General features: G+C 33.7%; 3 non-coding genes across 3 annotated transcripts; 1 reads left to right on the top strand and 2 right to left on the bottom strand.

Annotated features, from left to right (window-relative positions):
* The first annotated feature begins 1,952 nt into the window (after positions 1–1,952).
* Trnal-aag lies at positions 1,953–2,034 on the top strand. The gene has a single exon. It is a non-coding gene; the product is annotated as a tRNA-Leu (tRNA).
* A 625-nt stretch (positions 2,035–2,659) lies between these two features.
* Trnal-aag lies at positions 2,660–2,741 on the bottom strand. Its single transcript has one exon. It is a non-coding gene; the product is annotated as a tRNA-Leu (tRNA).
* Positions 2,742–5,283: 2,542 nt separating this feature from the next.
* On the bottom strand, positions 5,284–5,365 carry Trnal-aag. The gene has a single exon. It is a non-coding gene; the product is annotated as a tRNA-Leu (tRNA).
* Positions 5,366–9,416: the final 4,051 nt, after the last annotated feature.

The following is a 9,416-nucleotide window of genomic DNA, read 5'->3' as shown; positions in this document are numbered from 1 at the left end:
GTCACACAACATATATCACACATCGTGACCTCACACAATATAACTTAACGTTACACAACGTGTGCCACCACTTATCAAGCTGAATGATTTATCGGCAGCAGCTATCCTCATACACCACTACTTAAGTAGAAGCTCAATCGATGTCAGCACAAACCATTAAAGTACTGATTTCCAGTCTCTTCATCATAGTTTCCTTTCTATATAAATACACAAGGATCGATGTTAATATCCTTGTAATCAGAATAAGAATCAGAAAGAATAATTTTTTATCATTTTATCCTAGGATGGGTAATAAATAATTATTTTAGTTAATTAATCAACCGTAATAGTTGAAATAAACACAAAGTGGACCCCAATCAAGGGGAGCGGTGTTTAATTTTGAAAATGCTATTGCGAAATAAATCATTGTCAGCAAGTCCCTGGAGATTCAACACGGCATTGATTTAAATGGAATGCTGTATCCAGGAATGATAATTGTTTTGGATAATATCATGTAAGTTTAATGCAACGTATTCTAACTACAAAGAGCACTTTTTAAGTATAAAGTTAGAAGTATCTATTTAAAATAGGTTGTTCCTTTAATAGCACAAATGATAAAATGTTTGTTCATTATGTCGGAAATGAATTGTCACGATTATTTAACAGTCTTAGACGGCAGTTACTCTCCGGTAAGGTTAAATCTCTTATGATCATATTGTATCTTCTATGTGCAGTGTCACAAATAGTGTCTCAAAATTGCTCTTCAAAATATATTAATTTATTAGAATTTATTCAAGCACTTCAAATTTTATGATAAGTATTAAAGATTCAGACATTACAGAAATTAAACGTGTTATGCTTTGATTCTCCCGGGATGGTTTTATTTCTGGGTGTTTTATACCTTATAGTTGAACCTACACTGGGTACAGCGAAACCGATGTGTAACTTAAATCTGGGCAATCCTATGGATGTCCAGGAGTGTCATTACTAACTGCAAATGTCGAAATATTAAGGTGCAGTAGTAGATCGCTAGATTTAGTCTTCTACGGAGGACGACTATTGGCGAGAGTGGGGCTCCCTGTGTTAAGGGCTGTTGCTAGTCTAAACATAAGGGTGTGCCACCCCCGTCCGTCTTGACTGGATAAGCTGGTACAGAACTTGTCTCCTCATATTCTAAGGAGACATGCCCGAGATTACGCTGAGGTTACACGCCAAATTTCAAACCTATAGCTTATTGATCCTGTGGACAGTTAGACAGGCAGACAATCGTACAGAGAAAAAAACTTTACTGTCAGTATAACAGACTGTTTAGACAGACAATAAAGAAATTTTGTGTCAGCTTACTGACAGGCTTCAATGATGCTCAGCCAAATTCCATGGTTGGACATGCACCAACTAGAACTCGTTCTTGTGCATACAATTTTCTTGTGATGTCACCTTTGACACCAGGGCTATTTCTCAAATTAATACTGGTTTGCAAAAGAACAAAAATGGTCAACAAAAAACCGGTTAAAACTAAAAATAGACAAATGCACTGTTCTTCATATGCCATCAAACCCATTTACAAAGACCCTAACTAAGAGACAAGTGTGAGTGTCAATCTCGATTATGAGACTGGAGGTATGCGACAAGATAAAATTCTTAGGATCACGCTAAACTCTAGGCTCGATTGTTACGACCATGTCACTCGTACTATTCAACCAGCTGATGGTCTATCTGGAATAAAAAAATTTGCTACCTCAATATGTAAAGCTGGATCTCATACAATCTATGATGACTCTTTACTGGTATTGAATATGATAAAACAGTATTTAAAGGGACACACAAAGGATCTAAAGGATTCAGGACTCGGCATTTCTTTTTCTGTCTGAAGCGTTCTAACTGTGTGTCTTGTAGACATGAACTGAATATGCCTCCGATGGTAGTTTATTTCATACATTTTATCATCAAATTACATTTCCACTTATTTCAGAGGTAGCGTGGCCGAGCGGTCTAAGGCGCTGGTTTAAGGCACCAGTCTCTTCGGAGGCGTGGGTTCGAATCCCACCGCTGCCACTAATATTTTGGAGTAATAATTGTAATGCTATTATGTCTGCGTAAGGCCTTATTTTTAGACATGTTTTTCATAGTACGAAATTCGAGTTTTGAACATTTTCCCAGCCCCTCGAGTAATAGACTTCGCTAACACTCAGCCTATTGTTTGGGTTTTATTACGTTATTCATCATGCGAACCAGCAAAACTATTTTAAGACCAATCCAATAAGTCAAAATATTTAATGTATGTCAATTTTTTACTATCAATAACGGTGTTTAAAAATTATTTATATACCAAAAACCGTCACAAAATGTTAGAAAATACATTTTTATTAATATTTCTTGAAATTGATGAACTTAAGTATTACCTTATACGTACAGTGTCAAACTGCAAACACCTTCACTGCCTTACTCTCTTGGTCGTAAAATTATGGAAGATGTCTGGTTTTAAGATATAATGAATATGCATGGAAACCTTGTTTTTCCTTCCAAAATGTATAATCTATATCGTATTTAGTATAAAAAGCATAAATGATATTTTTAAATGAGACCTCTCTCTCATTATTCTATCACTAAAAAATAAATCTTAATAAAGTGAAAAACACAGTTTATTTACTTCATTACTATTATTACTCCAAAATATTAGTGGCAGCGGTGGGATTCGAACCCACGCCTCCGAAGAGACTGGTGCCTTAAACCAGCGCCTTAGACCGCTCGGCCACGCTACCTCTGAAATAAGTGGAAATGTAATTTGATGATAAAATGTACGGAACAAACTTTTTACTAAGCTTAATAATGTAAAATGTGTCAGTAACATTTAATATAGAAAAGCAATTCGGAAGGTTTTTGGGTGCATTCGTTATGACCAATAAAAGGGGGTATATATTTCTAGAGCACTACATTGCATGAAAGGTTTCGGCCTTCTTTGCACGGAAATAAAATACCCAAGGCTTTTTAGTACAAACATTTTTAACGCACGCTTTTATAATAAACTAAACTTAATTCATATATTGCTGTCAAACTGTACATGAACAGGCTCTGTACCATTAGTTTAAGACAATAACTGTAGGATTTTAAGTCTCTATACATTTTAACCCTTTCAGGGGTAGAAGCGTGCCAGCGTGTCACCACCAGCACTTCGCACAGGAGTAATAAAAAAAAAACACATAAAAACACACAAAAAACATAGAAATACGCTGAGAAGTATAAACATTTTCTAAATTTTATATTAAATAGAAGTTTTATTTTTTATGATTTTCAAAACGTGATGTAAACAGTGAGCTCTCTTTTAAACTCTTCAGAGAAGTGTTAAAAGCTAAAGTGATATAGCGAGAACTGAATGCAATAACGTTATTGAAATGTATGACTTACACTTTGTGAACAATTTTATGTTTAAAAGGAACAGGATTTTAGACACCTATCTTCATTATAATATGTTACTAGAATAGAATACCACGTTTCGACCTTGGCATAGTCTCTTGGTGCGCATGACACGCATTGTGCAGTCTTTTTGTTGGTGCTTCTTCTCATTCCCACTAAACCTCAGGTATATCCTTGGCTTTTGACGTATAACTTGTTCTACTGTTAATCTTTCTAGCTTTTGCGAGTTTTTCTATAACTTAATTAGTAATTGCTTGAAAATTTGTGTTAAGATATTTGATACCTGAAGAAGAATATAAATTATGATCCTCGAAACGTAGTATTCTATTCTTACAAAATAAAACCACGGCAAATGTCCAAAATCTGTTTATTCTTTCAAATCTTCTACCGGCAATAATACATTTTAAACAAAGCATTTAAAAGGCAGAGCATTTAAAAACACGTGGAATCCAAGAAGTGCACAATGTATTGTGCGATACATTGACATCAGCTCTTTTTTATTATGGACGCAAACGTACAATACCATAAAAGATATTTACACAATGGAGCTACTGATTATATTTTACTATTAGATGTACACTAATAAAATTTACATAGTTGTAATAACATTACAAAGTCACAGACATAACTACACACATTGCTGTTATAGCTAGAATTTCTTCATTTATTTTTTCTCAGAAGATAAGTCACTTTATTCAGCTAACCGCCATTATCTGCCAGTATCTTGTAAAACTGGAACTTGGTTAAAATAAACAAATCATACCAGAGCGCTGTGACACGCTTAAGTCAAGGATTACAACCACCATGTTGTGTGTCAACTTCACTAACACTAAAACATGCTAGTTTGTAATTACGTGTAAGGTTAGTTTTCTACCTGAGGAAGAGATCAGATTGCAGATCTCGAAACGTAGTGTTACTGATTTTTTTGTTCCACTGAAAGATGGCAAATGTCCGGAAAATTCTGTTTCCTTCTAAACAATAACGTTTGGTATGAGAGAAGTCAACTAAGTAGGTTGTACCGTAGATACTCATTTCTTATCTATGTTTGTACACAGTTGGTATCACTGCTACCTACTCATTCTCGCGTCACCATATTTGAAGAGGACGAACGCGGGAAAGATAGCTTCACTTTAGAACCAAACAGCCATTTTTACTGGCGTTATGTGTTCGTTAGGAATAACCCGAAAACAGGAATCCAAGGATCAGATCCTTCCTCTGGAAATTGTTCACATTAAGGCCTTACAAATGAGTTGTGTTTGAACTTTCCTTTATATTAAAATTCTACCAATACTTGAATCTAGTCAAAACTTGAACTTTTGTCCTTTGCGTGATCTAGTGCTTTAGTATTCATACCTCAATAGATCACAACCCAACAATCAATGTTAAACATATTCATTGTTTAGCACAGTTCGAACTGAATGCCTAGAATCGTAATGCTTATTGAAAACTAACTACTATATAGTGGACTAAGAATGCAATATTTTAATTTATCTCAATGACCATCTGATATGTAATACCGCTAAAAAGACTAGAATAACGTGTTGCAGGCGCTATCCTTATCACAAGCACTGTGCTTGCTAATTATCTATATCAACCTACTATTATTTATAATTTCATGAGGTGTTATTGAACCCCTTCAGGCCCCCTCTTAGATACGCCCCTGCTGCGTATTGTTATTGTTTTGCGTGAGATAAATAAAGACTTTTGCCGCACGAGTCAGTAAGGTTTTCTCTGTTTGCTTGTCCTCATGTCGGTATGAAACAAAATTTTACTTTTACACCAAACAAAAAGCATTTTTGCGTGTAAAATTCCTTAAAATTTATCTACTTACAAAATAAAAAGTTGATTCACAATACCATAACATGTACAATTACAACTCCAAAATATTAGTGGCAGCGGTGGGATTCGAACCCACGCCTCCGAAGAGACTGGTGCCTTAAACCAGCGCCTTAGACCGCTCGGCCACGCTACCTCTGAAAAGAGTGAGTAAACCAATTCAATCACGAAATATGTGGAGCGAACCTGAACATTGCTATATTTAGATGAAGACATTTCCGCACATGAATCGGTAAAGCATTCGTCTATTCGGTTGTCTGTGTCAGTGTGGTAATGGATTAAGATAAGAACTTTGAACAAGTGACTATATTCACACATGGCCACACACCGTGTGCTCGTTAGACTAAGCCCATTAGACATGACGGCTATTTTTAAACAAAACACAGCTTGTTCTCAACTAAACTATTCAATTTCACTACTGCGTTACAACTTTATAATATTGAGATGGGCCAAAATGGTATTTAATTCAGCAAGTGCACAATTTATTACTATGTACTCTGTATTTATAACATGTAAGGATTGTAATTTTAATAGTATATCCTATTATAAACCGCATTTTAGTTTGTAAAATGAAATTCACATTATAGTAGTATGTAGCAAATTTTAAAATTTTATATTTTAATCTTCGTAAAACTAAAATTGATTTTGTTAGACTGCATAATTAAAATGATCTCTTGCGTTTACTTGACTCATGTAGAATGAATTTAAGAAAAGTTCACTTATTCCAAATTAGTGGCATAATACGAAGCTGTATTTCATTCAATATCGGTAGAAAAACTGTAAATTTTATTTTTTGTTTAAATATGGGGATAGATAAGAATTCAACCAACAAGAATTTCTTCGAAAAAACCCACAATTAACATCAGATATTTACAAAGAAGCCTGAATACCAAATTAACATTGTACTGTTGAGGCTGGGGCATGAAATAAACTTTATATATTTGTCGGATTATGAACATAAATCGATTTTATATTAGGAACTTATAATATAACAGTTTATTATTATATTACAGTATAAAAATCCAGTATACTGGCTGGATTCAGCGCAAAATAAGTAAATTTAGTTTAATGAATAATTTTAGATATACTACACAACCAAGAACAAATCAACAGCATGTTATCAACTATTAAATAAAGGATCGTACACAATCGAAACAAGGTCAACAATAGTAACATAGTAACAATAAAACAATTACATTGTAGTAATAACAATATAGCGATCGGGACTTTTTGTCGTTTGGCTTCTAACTCGTGATGGGTGGTGATTTTTACGAAAAGTTACATACCTTTTTTAATATAGAAGAACATTTTCTAACATTTAAGCCCAACCACAGGCCCAATAGTTCCCAAGATGCTGGACTTCAAAAATTTATGTTCTTTCTCCAAAAAGTTCAAAATTACTATTTTAGTCATGTTTTGGCTACAATATTGGCTTTAATGATCAACCCACGGCGAAAAACATAAAATAAAGTTATAGAACAGGTACTTAGCTTTACTCTAAGTATAGAACGAAGTCCGTATAGGTCTGTATAATGCGAAAAGTTGGGGAAAACGTATTGTTCAATAAATTGGCCCAGAAAGAAAGTTTGTTTTTTCGCTACCAAAATTTAAGATAAAGGAATTGGAAGATTCACATTTTGTTTAATACTACTTTAATATGTCTTAAAAACATACCAAAAAGTCAGCTTAGTACAATTTTTTTCGACCTTCACATACCTTGACTAAGGCGTATATATATCAAAGAGAAGAAGATTTTCAAAGTCAAGATTCGGGCGTACAGCTAATTTTACCTAAAAGATTTCAACCATTGATCGAAATCTCCACCGCTGTCTAATGGAAGTAATACAAAGTAATTTGATTGAAATGGTCACGTTTTATTAGGTCATAAAACAACCCTTTCCCAAACTCACGGCACAGCCCCGCGTGTTTATTCCTCCTTATTCATTGGCATCTGGGGAGCCTGAATTTTATTATATAATCTTACAAAACAAATTACTCGAACCTATTACATACCTAAAATACATCGCAGAGTGAAACTATTAAATATAATGTACACCCTACACTGATTGTACACTCTCTATTTGGTATACAATATGTAATCGTTTCTGTAAAAACATACAAGCTGCCACATACAATCTTTATACAGTTGTCATCCCTCTAACCTCGAGGGTTCCGAACTATCTAAAATTCGGAAATAGAGAAACCTGTTTTACACACCAAAATTAAGAAAACCTGTCTATGTTTTTATGACAAAAGTGCTTAATTTTCTGTCCATGTATATGTTTTTACGTTAAAACCGTATGTAACGTATATAATATAACTGCAAATATTATATTTTGAACGTAGAAATACTTACAAACTTACGCTGAAAATTAAACTTTAAAACTACATTCTAGTAAAATAGCAACTTATATTAAACTGACAATAGTATTAATCATATTTTTATGCTAAACGCTACCTGTAATTGATATATTTAAATCTCACATAAAGTAAAAAAAGTTATATTTTTTTCATTTATTTACATATTACATTATCACCAATCATATATAAAATAATAAGTTAAACACTGTCTAATGTAGTTCGCAAACAATTTGAAAATTATTAAATACGCTAATATAAAGAAAATAGTAACATTTTACATGAAAAATATATATCTTTTCAATTTCATAAGCTTCTAAACGTATAAAGTAATTATGAAGCTTTAGGTACTGTTAGGTTAGGTTAGGTTATAATTTCTTGAAATTAAATAACGTAATTTGTTTGTTGGAACGGTTAGTATTAAAACATGTATTGTTGAAAACGATTAGTTGTTATTTATACACAACATAGTTGTTTGTGATTGTACATTAAATATCATAATTTTCTTTTTTTTTTTCAATAAATAAGTTAAACATACTAATAACACATTTTACATATAAAAGAATGTTTTAATTTGAGTCATTTTTTTTTAAATTAAATATCATCAGTGTTTATGGAGTCAATTCGTTTTTTATTTAGTTTAAGACTTGAAATTAAATATCAACAGATGAAGGTGTCACTGTTAATTATTTTGACCAATTGGCTGTATTTACAATCACGTGATGATTTAATTGGTTCTCCTAATTAAATATCAATAAACGAAATCGGTCTATTGTTTATGGTGTTTTTAGAATCTAGAAATACTCGTAGTAAAACACGTTAAAATAAAGAAAAACAAACACTTCAGGCATAAAAGCATTTTTTTAATTTGAATAGTTTTCATTTTTATTAAATATTATCAGTGTTTTATTGAAACCATTAGTTTTTTAACATTTAAATCTCATTAGATGAAACGTTGTCAAAAATGTCACAGTTAATAATTATATTGATCAGTTGGGTGTTTTAAAATCAGGTGATTATTTAATTGGTTCTTCTAATTAAATATCAATAAACGAAAGCATTCCACCGTTTGAATTTTTTGTGTTTAAGCAATTACATATATTCGCTTGGAATGGAGCACCGGCCCAATATGTAAATGTAACACGGAAGTAAACTTCCCACATTTGCATGTAAAGTTACGTCCAGCCAGAACACCTGCAGTTATCTGAAACAGTCGTGACGGTGGAGCACCGGCCCAATATGTAAATGTAACACGGAAGTAAACTTCCCACATTTGCATGTAAAGTTACGTCCAGCCAGAACACCTGCAGTTATCTGAAACAGTCGTGACGGTGGAGCACCGGCCCAATATGTAAATGTAACACGGAAGGAAACTTCCCACATTTGCATGTAAAGTTACGTCCAGCCAGAACACCTGCAGTTATCTGAAACAGTCGTGACGGTGGAGCACCGGCCCAATATGTAAATGTAACACGGAAGTAAACTTCCCACATTTGCATGTAAAGTTACGTCCAGCCAGAACACCTGCAGTTATCTGAAACAGTCGTGACGGTGGAGCACCGGCCCAATATGTAAATGTAACACGGAAGTAAACTTCCCACATTTGCATGTAAAGTTACGTCCAGCCAGAACACCTGCAGTTATCTGAAACAGTCGTGACGGTGGAGCACCGGCCCAATATGTAAATGTAACACGGAAGTAAACTTCCCACATTTGCATGTAAAGTTACGTCCAGCCAGAACACCTGCAGTTATCTGAAACAGTCGTGACGGTGGAGCACCGGCCCAATATGTAAATGTAACACGGAAGTAAACTTCCCACATTTGCAT

Source organism: Homalodisca vitripennis, chromosome 8, assembly GCF_021130785.1.
Source record: "Homalodisca vitripennis isolate AUS2020 chromosome 8, UT_GWSS_2.1, whole genome shotgun sequence".
Lineage (NCBI taxonomy): Eukaryota > Metazoa > Arthropoda > Insecta > Hemiptera > Cicadellidae > Homalodisca > Homalodisca vitripennis.
Note: the sequence above shows the minus strand (reverse complement) of the source record. Positions and strands in the feature narration are given on the sequence as shown.